General features: G+C 44.1%; 7 non-coding genes across 7 annotated transcripts; 5 read left to right on the top strand and 2 right to left on the bottom strand.

Moving 5' to 3' along the window:
* The first annotated feature begins 224 nt into the window (after positions 1-224).
* Positions 225-296, top strand: trnaq-uug. Its single transcript has one exon. It is a non-coding gene; the product is annotated as a tRNA-Gln (tRNA).
* Positions 297-742: 446 nt separating this feature from the next.
* trnaq-cug lies at positions 743-814 on the top strand. Its single transcript has one exon. It is a non-coding gene; the product is annotated as a tRNA-Gln (tRNA).
* Positions 815-1,703: 889 nt separating this feature from the next.
* trnal-cag lies at positions 1,704-1,786 on the bottom strand. The gene has a single exon. It is a non-coding gene; the product is annotated as a tRNA-Leu (tRNA).
* A 720-nt stretch (positions 1,787-2,506) lies between these two features.
* Positions 2,507-2,578, top strand: trnaq-cug. Its single transcript has one exon. It is a non-coding gene; the product is annotated as a tRNA-Gln (tRNA).
* A 742-nt stretch (positions 2,579-3,320) lies between these two features.
* Positions 3,321-3,403, bottom strand: trnal-cag. The gene has a single exon. It is a non-coding gene; the product is annotated as a tRNA-Leu (tRNA).
* A 230-nt stretch (positions 3,404-3,633) lies between these two features.
* On the top strand, positions 3,634-3,705 carry trnaq-uug. Its single transcript has one exon. It is a non-coding gene; the product is annotated as a tRNA-Gln (tRNA).
* A 447-nt stretch (positions 3,706-4,152) lies between these two features.
* Positions 4,153-4,224, top strand: trnaq-cug. The gene has a single exon. It is a non-coding gene; the product is annotated as a tRNA-Gln (tRNA).
* Positions 4,225-15,864: the final 11,640 nt, after the last annotated feature.

The following is a 15,864-nucleotide window of genomic DNA, read 5'->3' as shown; positions in this document are numbered from 1 at the left end:
CTCATTGACACCACTTTCCGGCAACATGTCAGCCATGTTCACTTTGTTGCTGGTTGTCACTTGTAGAGCAGGTCTATAAGCACTTTATCCTGATTTACTGACCTTCAGTATGATCTCTGCTTTGTGTGGCGGGCAGCTGAAAGCAGCCCTGACATCCCTCTCCCCAGCAAGGTTTTATTGCTGCCCCTGGGTCATCCTGAGGTATTCTCAGTAACCTTTCAAGTGGTTCCATGGTGTAATGGTTAGCACTCTGGACTTTGAATCCAGTGATCCGAGTTCAAATCTCGGTGGAACCTAACATAAAGTTAGAATATAGATACACTCAAAAAGCATACAGATTTGTTGTTTAAGATATCCATGTGACAATGTATCTGTTTCATCTGATCACAAGTGGACAGCTACATTACAAATGTAAACATACCCAACAGATTGTGGATATATTTAAGATATGAGAACAGACCACTTTCGAAGGTGTTCTCCACATGCCTTCAGCAGTGTGAACACAAATGTTTCCTGCATCACCTAATTAACTGATGTCCTCTACCACAGGCTTTAATCCCAACACTCTGAATGCCTGTAAAGTCTTCTATCCCTAACCCCTGAATTTCTGCATTTCTTTTGTTCCACTTATTTTCAGCAATAATGTCACAAACTCGTCACAAGGTTGATACTAATTGCGATGCATAATCTTGGTGGTTCACGTGTGGAAGTGTCCCACTTTAGTCTGAAGGTGCATTGTACTGGTTCCATGGTGTAATGGTTAGCACTCTGGACTCTGAATCCAGCGATCCGAGTTCAAATCTCGGTGGGACCTGGTTTTGAGAAGTTGTACAGGCAATAATGTGGCAGTTAATAGCAGATGGTTATGGATAGTTCAGCTTGCCACCTGAAGACCACAAATGGATTCTGAAGATGCTTTTCAAGATTGAGCCCAGGGGAAAACTGGAGCTTCAAGACCACCTGAAGCTCTGGTACTTTCCACCTCAGCCAAGCGGTGTCTACAACCAGGCTCCTGCTCTGGACCGCTTGTTTTCCCACCCACTTCTTGTGTGGATGCCATACAAGTTGTGGAAGGTGAAGGTGGTCTGTCCAGATTGCGATTTTTTTTTTGCAATTTTTCTTGTTTTGTTTTTCAGTATCCATGCAGTAGATATTGACACCACTTTCTGGCAACATGTCAGCCTTGTGCACTTCATTGCTATTTGTCATTTACAGAGGAAGTCTATAAGCACTTTATCCTGATTTACTGACCTTCGGTATGATCTCTGCTTTGTGTGGCAGGCAGCTAAAAGCAGCCCTGACATCCCTCTGCTACACACTAAAGTGCTCATGGCACGTCCTCAGTGAACTGGGTAGGGTTCACTTGACTTCGCTCTGTGTCGCGCTGCCAGATTAAGAAATGAAAGCCCTTAATGACTACATCTTGAAATGTCTAAACAGCCCATCCGTGTACGATCCCACCCTATTTCCAGGTGCGCCAGGCACTGCCAGTCACATACATGCCCAAGTGCTCATGGCACATCCTTAGCGAACTGGGCAGGGAACACCTGACTTCACTCTGTGTCGCGCTGGCGTATTAAGAGATGAAAGCCCTACGTCTGGAAATGCGTAAACTCGTGATCCGTGTATGAGGAAAGCTCAACTGTTTTGGACATCATCTCTACAATATTACAGTTCAGATGCTGCTCCTGTGAAAATATTCATGTCAGAAGTGGGATTCGAACCCACGCCTCCAGAGGAGACTGCGACCTGAACGCAGCGCCTTAGACCGCTCGGCCATCCTGACTACATGAGGCATAATTGACACCACTTTCCGGCAACATGTCAGCCATGTTCACTTTGTTGCTGGTTGTCACTGATAGAGCAAGTCTATAAGCACTTTATCCTGATTTACTGGCCTTCGGTATGATCTCTGCTTTGTGTGGCGGGCAGCTGAAAGCAGCCCTGACATCCCTCTCCCCAGCAAGGTTTTATTGCTGCCCCTGGGTCATCCTGAGGTATTCTCAGTAACCTTTCAAGTGGTTCCATGGTGATCCGGATTCAAATCTTGGTGAAACCTAACTTATAGTTAGAATATAGATACACCCAAGAAGCATACAGATTTGTTGTTTAAAATATCAATGTGACAATGTCTCTGTTTCATCTGATCACAAGTGGACAGCTACAAGTACAACTGTAAACATACCCAACACATTGTGGATGTATTTAAGATATGAGAACAGACCACGTTCGAAGGTGTTCTCCACATACCTTCAGCAGTGTGAACACAAATGTTTCCTGCATCGCCTAATTAACTGATGTCCTCTACCACAGGCTTTAATCCCAACACTCTGAATTCCTGTAAAGTCTTCTATCCCTAACCCCTGAATCTCTGCATTTCTTTTGTTCCACTTATTTTCAGCAATAATGTCACAAACTCGTCACAAGGTTGATACTAATTGCGATGCATAATCTTGGTGGTTCACGTGTGGAAGTGTCCCACTTTAGTCTGAAGGTGCATTGTACCGGTTCCATGGTGTAATGGTTAGCACTCTGGACTCTGAATCCAGTGATCCGAGTTCAAATCTCGGTGGGACCTGGTTTTGAGAAGTTGTACAGGCACTAATGTGGCACTTAACAGCAGATGTTTATGGATCGATGTATGACCAACAAAGCAGGTCACTATTATACACAGAGAATAAGACAATCATAAGATCTTTGACATGTAAAAGGTAAAAAGACCTCAAGATGTTTCCCCTGAGAAAATCTCTCCACAGGATTCCCAAACTCTCCATGCGTAATGACGTGAAGAGTCCTTTGTTTGAAGGGGATGAAAGTAGTGAATGTGACTGGCCATGATTATCACAAGCTGTAACATGCCCCTCTGTAATGTAGGTTATGATAATGTTTTTTATATCTGATCCCAGCCCATTTTTTTGCCAGGTGCCGCTACACACTAAAGTGCTCATGGCACGTCCTCAGTGAACTGGGTAGGGTTCACTTGACTTCACTCTGTGTCACGCTGCTAGATTTAGAAATGAAAGCCCTAAATGACTACATCTTGAAATGTCAAAACAGCCCATCTGTGTACGATCCCACCCTATTTCAAGGTGCGCCAGGCACTGCTAGTCACATACACGCCCAAGTGCTCATGGCACATCCTTAGCGAACTGGGCAGGGAACACCTGACTTCACTCTGTGTCGTGCTCGCGGATTAAGTGATGAAAGCCCTACGTCTGGAAACGCGTAAACTGGTGATCCGTGTATGAGGAAAGCTCAACTGTTTTGGACATCATCTCTACAGTGTTACAGTTCAGATGCTGCTCCTGTGAAAATATTCATGTCAGAAGTGGGATTCGAACCCACGCCTCCAGAGGAGACTGCGACCTGAACGCAGCGCCTTAGACCGCTCGGCCATCCTGACTACATGAGGCCTCATTGACACCACTTTCCGCCAACATGTCAGCCATGTTCACTTTGTTGCTGGTTGTCACTGATAGGGCAAGTCTATAAGCACTTTATCCTGATTTACTGACCTTCGGTATGAGCTCTGCTTTGTGTGGCGGGCAGCTAAAGCAGCCGACATCCCTCTCCCAGCAAGGTTTTATTGCTGCCCCTGGGTCATCGTGAGGTATTCTCAGTGATCTTTCAAGTGGTTCCATGGTGTAATGGTTAGCACTCTGGACTTTGAATCCAGTGATCCGAGTTCAAATCTTGGTGGAACCTAACTTATAGTTAGAATATAGATACACCCAAGAAGCATACAGATTTGTTGTTTAAAATATCAATGTGACAATGTCTCTGTTTCATCTGATCACAAGTGGACAGCTACAAGTACAACTGTAAACATACCCAACACATTGTGGATGTATTTAAGATATGAGAACAGACCATGTTCGAAGGTGTTCTCCACATGCCTTCAGCAGTGTGAACACAAATGTTTCCTGCATCGCCTAATTAACTGATGTCCTCTACCACAGGCTTTAATCCCAACACTCTGAATGCCTGTAAAGTCTTCTATCCCTAATCCCTGAATTTCTGCATTTCATTTGTTCCACTTATTTTCAGCAATAATGTCACAAACTCATCACAAGGTTGATACTAATTGCGATGCATAATCTTGGTGGTTCACGTGTGGAAGTGTCCCACTTTAGTCTAAGGGTGCATTGTACTGGTTCCATGGTGTAATGGTTAGCACTCTGGACTCTGAATCCAGCGATCCGAGTTCAAATCTCGGTGGGACCTGATTTTGAAAAATTGTACAGGCAATAATGTGGCAGTTAACAGCAGATGGTTATGGATCGTTCAGCTTGCCACCTGAAGACCACAAATGGATTTTGAAGATTCTTTTCAAGATTGGGCCCAGGGGAAAACTGGAGCTTCAAGAGCTTGTTTGCCCACCCACTTCTTGTGTGGATGCCATACAAGTTGTGGAGGGTGAAGGTGGTCTGTGCAAACTCTGACTGTGGGCAGCACCAGCTCACAGGAGCTGGGCTGCACAAGAGGGCACGGTGGGTCCTGGATGTAGACAGGATCTACAATGTGGTGACAGAGACTCTGACCTGCACCAAATGTAGATCCTCCCATGTGTCCTGGACTCAGACTGTGCTCACCCAGCTGGACCTGGCACACAGGTCGGAGTTTTGGGTCATCCTCACTCAAAAGTCAGTAATGTATCTTTTCTCTGTTCCCTTGTTAAATAGAAATATGTAAAACATTCTTACTGATATATCTGTCTATGTCCAAGGTTCGCGTGTGACATCCGGGTGATCCGGCTTCTGCGAGAGAGAGGCCTGGGTAACAGCCCAACACGGGTTTTGAAGCAGCTGAGGGAGAACCACACAGAAGAGTGGCTGCATCGTGTGGCAAGATACACCACTGAGTGTTTGGACTTCCTCCAGCGCCCCGGACTGCTGCCCATGGTCTTCCCTGAACCTCCAGAGCCTGCTGTGGTGCCGAGCTGTAAGTGGCTCCTCTCAGTCTACAGCCAGGACATCCTGACGAGGCTGGAGGAAATCAAGGCCCGCAACACCTCCACCTATGGGACCATTTTAAAAATGGACTCCACCAAAAAGGTTGAAGAAACTTTTTTATCTAAAATAACTGCTTATATTATAGACTAGTGCCTTTACTTTAGTATTTCTGAATCATGTTCACCAAGGTCTTATACATTTTGTGTGCTTCAGATCACCAAGAAGCTTGCCGGGACTGCCAAGGGGACAGCGCTCTGGCTCACCTCTGTTGGCAATGAGTATGGCCAGATACTCATAAGTGTGCTGACCGCTCAGGACGGAGCTGGCCTGGACATGATGGCAGCAGACCTTGTGAAAAGGTACCAGCGGGCTGGTCTGGATCCCCCTGTTGCCCTGTATGTAGACCGTGGCTGCTGTGCTGAGGCAGGAAAGACCAAGCTGAGTGCCAGATTCAGCGGGTGGCCAGACCTTACGATAAGGCTGGATATCTGGCATTTTATGCGGCGAATCGCCCTGGGATGCACAACTTATGCTCATCAGTTGTATCCCATCTTTATGTCACGCCTATCGGCTTTCATATTTGAGTGGGAGCGCAGTCGGGATTTAGCTCTGTTGTGCGAGGCAAAAAAAACTACAGCTTCAGTCCCGGGGCTTGTCTCTCCCTGCTGATGGCGACACCCGCAAATATCTTTCGAGGGAGGAGCTGGCTCTCCACTGCTGGAGGAGGACCCGCGTTGAGGAGACCACTGTTCAGCTGCTGGAGGAGCTGCTCCGGCTGTTCATGGGAAGCAGTGGCAACGACTCCCTTGGAGTTCCCCTGTTCGACAGTGAGAGGATGGAGCACATCTGGAGGGTCCAGAAAAAGCATGTTAAGTGCATCCAGGACCTGCCAGGTGTTGCCCTCTACACCAAGACAGGGGAGCTCACAAAGGGAGGAGTGCACCTTCCCATCTACAGATGTGCCAGAGGCTCTACATCATTGGAGTCTTTTCACCTCTACTTAAACCACTTCATACCAGGTTTGTGTCTGTTAGTCTTCGTTCATGTTTTGTGTTGTGTAATCCAAGAATATTTCATGATTACATTTTTAATAATGTATTTCTAGGGACCGGTGCCAACAGTGTGAATTTCCAGATTTACCTGTTGGAAGGACTGCCCAGGTGGAACCAGGACCGTGGTGCTGCAGCCCTATCCTCTGGAACATCTGCTCTACGCAGCCATTCTGGTGACCTGCTTCACTGCATGAACGAAAATGACCAGAAGCTGTTTGGCAGGAAGGTGGCACCACAGTTCTGCCCGCCCTCCCGTTACACTGGTAAGCACTTGTGAACTCATTGGTAATGTAACTCAGTTTTAAAATCCTTTATTAATTTTATAAACATTTGTAAATGAATCACTTTATGCATATTGTTTCAGGAGAGCTCATCGGGGTGCAGTATCTGTTCCGGCAGACTGGTCATGCGCTGCAGGATATGCACCCTGATTCAGGGGAGACGGCTCAGCTCATCGAACAGCATGATGTGGAGGACAAAATAGAGGAAGATGAGGGATTCTCTGATATCTCAGATGATCCCACAGTGCTGGAGGTCCCTCATGCTCAATCCTCTCCGACTCAAGGTGGCCATATGGATATCTTTCTGAGGTGGCCTTCAGCGTCTCCTCCACAGCTCCTGGTCCATCCACCCTGGCTCACAATCCATCCACCCTGGCTCCCGGTCTATCCACCCTGGCTCCATTCACCCTGGCTCCTGGCACATCCACCCTGGCTTCCAGCACTCTGCCCTGTACTTCATCTTTTGTAGCTGGAGCTGATATTCAGCTGAAGATGAAGATAATGGTAATGCTGGGGACAGACATTCAATAGTTTGAAGTCAATCAAAACACCCTCATCCAGTGGCACAACAGCAAGAGGGAGGGGCTCGCTGTGCTGCTCCAGGGTACTGCATTGCCTCCAGCCCTCCCTGTGTCTGCACAGCCTCTTCAGGAGGCAAGAGTACTCCCGGATGAACCCATGCAGGCAAGGGAGGAACATCAGTACCGGCTGCCAATGAGTACAGCAGGCCAGGCACAACAGAGGCAGGCAGCATGTCCCATCTTGCCAAGGGGACCGGTGATGGGGCAGTTGTTTGCTACACCCCCAGCACCAGGACTGTTTCTTGCACCTTAGGTTGTCACACCAGGTGGAGTGGTTCAGTTAGTCCTTCCTGGGGCAGCTGGTCAGGGCACCAACCCACAACCCAGTTCACCTGCCACAGTGGAAAGTGGGGCCACCCTAAAGAGGCTGTATAGACGAACTGTTGAGGCAAACACTTGCAAGAAGTGTGGGCAGTTCCGCACTGCTGAGACTGGACACAGCCAGTGGCGTGGCAGGGTGTATTGTCCAGTTACTGAATCACAGCCAAAAGACCAATGGCTGGAGGAAATGAGGAGAAAGTTTTCTAAATAGTAATAATGATAATAATGTAAAAATGTTTTGTAAATAGTTCATTGTAAATAATAGTTTTATTGTAAATTGTTTAAAGTATTTGTTACGGTTTGGTGGTAGGTAGGGGTGGACCCAATTGCAGCCAACACACGGGAGACGATGCAGACAGGTTTAATTACCAAAATAATTAACACGAAGCGAGGACGTGAACAAACCCAGAACTAAACAGACAAACCGACACAGACAAAGGGGAGCACAAAGACTATATAGACAAGGGAGGCGAGGGTGATTGAACACAGGTGAAACACATTAGGGCGGGGCAGACAATCACCACACAGAAAACAGGACCAAGACAGGAAGCAAAACACTGAGACACACAAGGAAACAAACTAGACACTAGAAATACCAAAAACACAGAAAACTAAATCAAGAAAGTCCAAAAATCCAAAACCCTGGAGCCTCCAGGCTGAGACCATGACAGTATTGATATTTTATCTTGTTGAATGTAAAACATCCTCCTGACTACCAGTAGTTCAAATTTGTCCTCTGTGGAGGACATTTGTAAACCTGAATATCTCCCATCCACAGCATACTACTGCATTAACTCCTGTTGCTATCTACAGAGGACATCTAGGGCTTTTCAATGATACCAAATGTGAAGGGGTGGGGTTTTGGGACCTTTCACTTCCACATTCAGGAAAATGGCGTCCATCAGTGCAAGCACATTTTATGGGAAGAGGAAAAGTAAGTGAACAATAGTTTTTATTGAGCAAATTTTGGCTTGAAATGTTGATGGCATTTTTTATATAAGTCTCTTAAGAACACATTAAAACAGTTTCTGAATTAATTTAGTTGTATTTTAGCATAGTATTGAAAGGTTTAAAAAATGTCCTCCGTAGTGGACGTTTGTAGTTAATTCCTTCATTTTGTTCTGTTTTTTTTCAAATGAAAAGAAAGGGAGTCATTCTCAGAGGCAGAGAGAATTTTACTGCGAATTGTTGAGGGAAACTCAGATATTGAGTTGTCTGATGAAGAAATGCAAGATGCAGTGTTTGAGCCAGAAGCAGAGGAAGATGATTCAGAGAGCTTTGAGGATGAAACTCAGGCAGGGCAAGCAGATGCAGAGGAGTCAGATCAAGCAGAACAGTCCACATCTATGTCCAGTCGGAGTCCACTGTGGAGCAAGAATTCAAAGTACACATTGAGTTTGTATTCAAAAAAGAATAACTTATTTTCTCTAACAATTGAGACTCATTTTAATTTTGTTTTTCTCCCTTTATTGATTTTCTTTAGATTTAAATTCCAACTTGATGATCCTGTCATTATCCAGAGCAATGATGCCATGACACGCCAAAACTGGACCCCAATGTATTATTTTAAGCAGTACATTGATGACTCCGTGTTTGAAGGAATGGCCCTGTGCACAAATCAGCGTGAAGTACTTGTGTCTGGAGCAACACTAAATACCACTCCTGAAGAACTGAAGACATTATTTGGGAATTCTATTTACGTGAGCTGTCTAGGATATCCAAACATTCAAATGTATTGGGCCTCAAATACCAGACTTCAAATTGTGGCAGAATCCATGACCAGAAATCGGTTTTACAAGCTTAGAAATTCCATTAAGATTGTCAATGACCTGGATGTTTTAGACGATGAAAAAACAAGTGATCTCTTGTGGAAAATCAGGCCCCTCTTGACCAAAGTGAGGCAAGGATGTCTGAGTCTGCCTAGAACAGGAAAATTGTGCATTGACGAGCAAATGGTTCCATTTACTGGTCGATGCCCAGTGCGCTAGTATGTACCAGGTAAACCACACCCAACTGGACTGAAGGTGTTTGTCTTGGCCGCACCAACCGGTCTGGTCTTAGACTTTGTGGTCTACCAGGGCAAGACTACCTTCACAGTTACAGAAGGAAAGGGCATCAGAGAGCAAGCTGTTCTTCATCTGGCAGAGTCTGTTCCCCGAGGAACCCACCTGTTCTTTGACAGGTTCTTCACAACGATCAACCTCCTCGGCACCCTGATGGCAAAAGGGATGACAGGGACTGGAACCCTCATGACAAACAGGGTGCCAAAGGAGTGCAAGATCATTGGGGATAAACCTTTCAAAAAGAAAGGAAGAGGGGCATCAGAAATGGTAGTCAGACGAAGCACTCCTGAACTTGCTGTCATAAAGTGGTTGGACAACAAGCCAGTTGCCATGGCGTCCTCTGCCTATGGCATTGAACCTCAGGACACACGCCGAAGATGGTCCAAGAAAGACAAAAGGTTTGTCCAGGTGTCAAGGCCACTGGCAATTGCTGAGTACAACACCAACATGGGTGGTGTGGACTTGGTTGACCGAATGTTGAGTTTCTACAGAATGGCCTCTCACACTCGGAAATGGACAGTGCGTGCAGTTTTCCACTTTTTTGACCTGGCAATCACCAACTCCTGGCTTCAGTATAAGAGTGACAGCCAGTTTCTGGGGAAGAAACCACTGAAGTTCCTTGACTTCAAACTGCTCCTTGGTGAAGACTTGATTACTCGGGCCCAAGCAGGAGTCGCAAGTGACAGCGAAGATGACTACACTCCCCCACGTCAAAAGTGGAAACCGCAGCCAAATGCAGCTCTGAGACACTATGGCGCCATCCATCTTCCAGAGATGGTGGACGAAACACATGCATCAAGGTGTCGCAGATCCAGCTGCAAGAGCAAAACATACGTGATGTGCACAAAGTGCAAGGTATTCCTTTGTGTTTCCAAGAAGGGGAATTGCTTTATGAAGTATCATACCAAATAAGCACAACAAAGCAAAAAAAAACAAAAGTGATGATGGACAGTTATGTGGATGTTAAACCCAGGTGTTTCTTTGGGACTAACTGGTTGCCATCAAGGTTCAGTTTCACATACGGCGTTCCGATGTTCACTGTGGAAACATTATATCTTAAAAGCACAACAAAGCAAAACAAAAAAACAAAAGTGATGATGGACAGTTATGTGGATGTCAAACTCATTCTTATGATGACTTTTTGAAATTTTCATTGGGACTAACTAGTTGCCATCAAGGTTCCGTTTCACATGTATGGCGTTCCGATGTCCACTGTAGTGGACACATGATATCTTAAAAATAAAAACATTTAAAAAAAAAAAAAAAAAATGTTTTCAGCATTCTGATTACCTTACAAAGATTGGGGAATTTAAAAAAAATGTAATGGGACAATATTTTTTTTCCTGGTAGTGAAAAAAGATTTGTATTTGAAGTTTTTGCGTTCTGCTTTAATTATATGATTCGTGTTCTGTTTTAATGACATTGTTCAAAAGTCTGTCTTTGATTCTGTTTCTGTAAAGAAATAAAACTGGTGTAGAGCAATTTACAACCAGTGTTTTTAATGTCAGTTTGTTGAAAACAGCACAACAACAACAGCAATAATAATAACAATAACAATATGATGCATATAATAATGATGATGATGACAACACTCAATCTTAGTAACATGGTATGCTATTTACAAGTTAAATAACAGAAAAAATATGAAACATAGAAAAACAAACATGCATATAAGAGGAATTTCCAGTTGTAAATATGGGAGGTGGTCTCTGATATCCATGAAGAAAATTTTCAGAATGACGGTCAGCAATGCAAAGATCTGGTACCCAGGTCATGCGATGAACCCCGTGCAGTGTGCAGTCCTTTTCTTCATTTCCTCATTTCTAAAAGATGCCAGATGATCCTTGCATGTAGATAAACAATTTAAGGATTTTGATACAGATTGAAATAGAGCATTTTAACAGTCGCGGCTTCGAATCCCGTCCATGGGCTGTCCAAAACATTTAAAAACATGAAAAGCTTGCTACTTGTCTTCAGGCAGCAAGAAATGCATCCATCAAGTAGTCATGGATATAAAATATTCACTTCTTTTCTTTCTTTCTCATTTTTTCCCTTTTTTCCTCCTCCCCCCTTTTTGACGGACGAATGTTCCCCAGCTGCGACCTGAACACTGGAAATGTTGGAGAAATGTTGGACGCGAGAGCCAATCACGTTCGCGGGCTCCAACATTCGTCAGCCAATCGGCGTCGTGGATTCTTCCCGCAGCGCCAACATTTCCAACATTTGACCAATCACGGCACAGAAATGTTGGCGCAGAAAGGCACGTTTTTCTAAGGGGGGCGTTCACCAAACTTGTTAGCCGGCTAAGTAATTCGGAAAGTCATTCAAACGCTAGGAAAACTTTGCACTGATTTATCGACATGGTGAGTATATTTACACATTTATTACAGTGCCATATGATAAAACTTTAAGTGTAAAAATAATTGACTGTTGTGTCATGTTTATTTATTTGGCTATTTACGTTACAAACGCGCTCCGTTATATGGTTTGAATTTCGTACGTCCTGTACGTGTCAGCCAACGAATGCTAATATTATCTATTAAGTCAGGTCAAAGTTTTATGAAATCATAACAGAGTTATCTTAAGTGGGTTTTTGGCGGGTTATCTGTGAATACAGTGAATGGTGAGTATTTACACATTTATTACAGTGCTGTTTGACGTAACATGCAAGTGAAGTGAATGTCGTTATGTCATGCTGCCATTTTGATTCACTTAGGTATCTACAATGACAAAATTTTCAGTTTTCACCTGGAAAGTACTTTTATGCCACCACTGGGATTTTATAGGATTATTACAATATTAAAAAGCCAATGAACCTGTCCTCATTGTCATGCACTTATGTTGTTTTCATGCATTTTAAAAATGTTCATGCATTTATGTCACCAAAGGCACTGTCTTCAAAATCAAAATCCCACAAGGCGATGACAGACTCAGAGTGGATGCCACGCCTGAGGAAGTTTGCCAGCACTGGGGCCTGGCCTGCCAGCGAGGGAAACAGGCCAGCTCCCAGGCAGAAGAAGTGGCATGACCTGTATCAAAAGGTGTATATACTATATATACTTTCACAATAACTTTTACTCTCATTATGACTTCTATTAAATACAATAAAAGACAAGGTTCCTATGAATTAATAAACATGTTATGAGCATCATCATTTACATCTGAGAATCATTACATCTCAACTCTAAATACACGAATGAAAAGCAATGATTTAAGCTGTCTGAAATTCAATCAAATGTATAACTGTTATTTTTAGATTGAGAAGTGTCCAAGGATGTCACATGAACAGAGATCTTTTTTGGGTGGTGTGAGGACATGTACGTGTGGATTCCACACTCAGAAGGTAACACTGGTCAGTTTACAACTCAAGTAGCGTGTGCATACATATGTTCACAAACTAATTAGTGGCATGTCTACTCTGTCATAAAGCAACAGCCAGCTGCAGCAAATATTGCCCAGGGATCCACAGGGCAACAGACAGCAACAGCGAGTCCTGTTCTCCATGGCGCCGTGTAGCAACAAGGTTCAGCTGGCAGTGATGTCATTAAGAAGCGGCCAACATTGAATTTGGCAATGGTATTTAGAAGATTATCCACACTCACAAATTGACTATAAATATTTTGTTCACTGAATGATAGTTTGACAATATAGCCCTCTCATGACATGGCCCTTTGCTTTGTTGCCTTTCAGTTTAACAAGCCAAGATTTGGTGGTGCGCATGTTGCAGCAGCAAAGCCAAACCTCGGTGCTGCCAGAAAAGTAACAAAGGTAAGTAGAGATCAAATAGCAACTGTTTAATTTAAGTTTTTAATACAAGTTTCTTAGACTGAATGTTTTACAGACCCAAGTCACCGATCCCACCGAGCCAACCACCAGTTCTCCAGCCAGCATTGCTGTCCCAGTAAGTAATGATACAACCCACTTTTCAAATACAGTTTAAGTATTTGTATTTCTACACATTATTTTCTGCAAGGGTATGAACAGTATCAAAAGCTATTCATATCAGAAATGACACATGAAACCTAAAAAATATTGGCTGTATGAAATAATAATTTACAGTCGTGGTCAAAAGTTTACTACACTTACTTACACTTTACAGATACTTATTTGTCACAAAAGACATTCATGAAGTTTGGTTCTTTTATGACTTTATTATGGGTTAACAGAAAAAGTGATCAAATCTGCTGGGTCAAAAATATACATACAGCAGTGCTAATATTTGGTTACATGTCCCTTGGCCATTTTCACTTCAATTAGGCACTTTTGGTAGCCATCCACAAGCTTCTGGCAAGCTTCTCGTTGAATCTTTGACCACTCCTCTTGACAGAATTGGTGCAGTTCAGTTAAATTTGATGGCTTTCTTACATGGACTTGTTTCTTCAGCATTGTCCACATGTTCTCAATGGGATTTAAGTGGCCAAACGGCTTGATTTTTGTTTCGTCTGACCACAGAACTTCCCTCCAGAAGGTCTTATCTTTGTCCATGTGATCAGCAGCAAACTTCAGTCGAGCCTTAAGGTGCCGCTTTTGGAGCAAGGGCTTCCTTCTTGCACGGCAGCCTCTCAGTCCATGGAGATGCAAAACACGCTTGACTGTGGACACTGACACCTGTGTTCCAGCAGCTTCTAATTCTTGGCAGATCTGCTTTTTGGTGGTTCTTGGTTGACTCTTCACCCTCCTGACCAATTTTCTCTCAGCAGCAGGTGATAGCTTGCGTTTTCTTCCTGATCGTGGCAGAGACAAAACAGTGCCATGCACTTTATATTTACAAACAATTGTTTGCACTGTTGCTCTTGGGACCTGCAGCTGCTTTGAAATGGCTCCAAGTGACTTTCCTGACTTGTTCAAGTCAATGATTTGCTTTTTCAGATCCATGCTGAGCTCCTTTGACTTTCCCATTGTAGCATTTGTGGGCGTTTGTATCCAATGAGCCCTATTTAAATGGCCTCAGAGAAGTCACCAGCTGTAGTCACTCATAATCACTCACAAGAAGTTAAGAGACCATGCCATGAAGCTCATTTCATTGACACAACTTTCTAAATCACCAAAATTGCTAATTCATGTTGCTGTATGTATATTTTTGACCCAGCAGATTTGATCACTTTTTCTGTTAACCCATAATAAAGTCATAAAAGAACCAAACTTCATGAATGTTTTTGTGACAAAGAAGTATCTGTTCCAATCACTCTATCAGAGAAAAATCAGACTTGTAGAAATAACGGGAAACTCAAGAGAGCCATGACATTATGTTCTTTACAAGTGTATGTAAACTTTTGACCACAACTGTAAGGTTTGATTGTGTTGTAAATTGTGATTACATTTCAACAAATGTTATTCTCTTACAGGCTCCAGTCCCTGAGACAGTTCAAGCTTCAGTCCCTGTCCAGAATCCCACTGCAGTGTGTGCCTCTGTGCCTGTAAGTAATATATCATTTAATTTCATACTGTGTAGATCATTAGCAGTGTCTTTTTTCTTACCAGTAAAAAATATACTTATGTTTTGTTGTTTATGTTATGTTTTGTTATTTCAAAGACTGCTGACTCCAGCACAGAGGCACCTTCGACACCTCAGCTGCCCCGTTTGTGGTCAGAAGGCTTGCCACCTGAAGACCACAAATGGATTCTGAAGATGCTTTTCAAGATTGGGCCCAGGGGAAAACTGGAGCTTCAAGACCACCTGAAGCTCTGGTACTTCCCACCTCAGCCAAGCGGTGTCTACAACCAGGCTCCTGCTCCAGACCGCTTTTTTGCCCACCCACTTCTTGTGTGGATGCCATACAAGTTGTGGAAGGTGAAGGTGGTCTGTCCAAACTCTGACTGTGGGCAGCACCAGCTCGCAGGAGCTGGGCTGCACAAGAGGGCACGGTGGGTCCTGGATGTAGACAGGATCTACAATGTGATGACAGAGACTCTGACCTGCACCAAATGTAGATCCTCCCATGTGTCCTGGACTCAGACTGTGCNAAGAGGGCAGGGTGGGTCCTGGATGTAGACAGGATCTACAATGTGATGACAGAGACTCTGACCTGCACCAAATGTAGATCCTCCCATGTGTCCTGGACTCAGACTGTGCTCACCCAGCTGGACTTGGCACACAGGTCGGAGTTTCGGGTCATCCTCACTCAAAAGTGAGTAATGTATCTTTTCTCTGTTCCCTTGTTAAATAGAAATATGTAAAACTTACTGATATATCTGTCTATGTCCAAGGTTCGCGTGTGACATGCGGGTGATCCGGCTTCTGCGAGAGAGAGGCCTGGGTAACAGCCCAACACGGGTTTTGAAGCAGCTGAGGGAGAACCACACAGAAGAGTGGCTGCATCGTGTGGCAAGATACACCACTGAGTGTTTGGACTTCCTCCAGCGCCCCGGACTGCTGCCCATGGTCTTCCCTGAACCTCCAGAGCCTGCTGTGGTGCCGAGCTGTAAGTGGCTCCTCTCAGTCTACAGCCAGGACATCCTGACGAGGCTGGAGGAAATCAAGGCCCGCATCACCTCCACCTATGGGACCATTTTAAAAATGGACTCCACCAAAAAGGTTGAAGAAACTTTTTTCTCTAAAATAACTGCTTATATTATAGACTAGTGCCTTTACTTTAGTATTTCTGAATCATGTT

The sequence above is a fragment of the Seriola dumerili genome, unplaced genomic scaffold (genome assembly GCF_002260705.1).
Source record: "Seriola dumerili isolate Sdu_G_001 unplaced genomic scaffold, Sdu_1.0 BDQW01000138.1, whole genome shotgun sequence".
In the NCBI taxonomy this organism is placed as follows: domain Eukaryota; kingdom Metazoa; phylum Chordata; class Actinopteri; order Carangiformes; family Carangidae; genus Seriola; species Seriola dumerili.
This window is presented reverse-complemented; position numbering and strand designations above follow the sequence as displayed.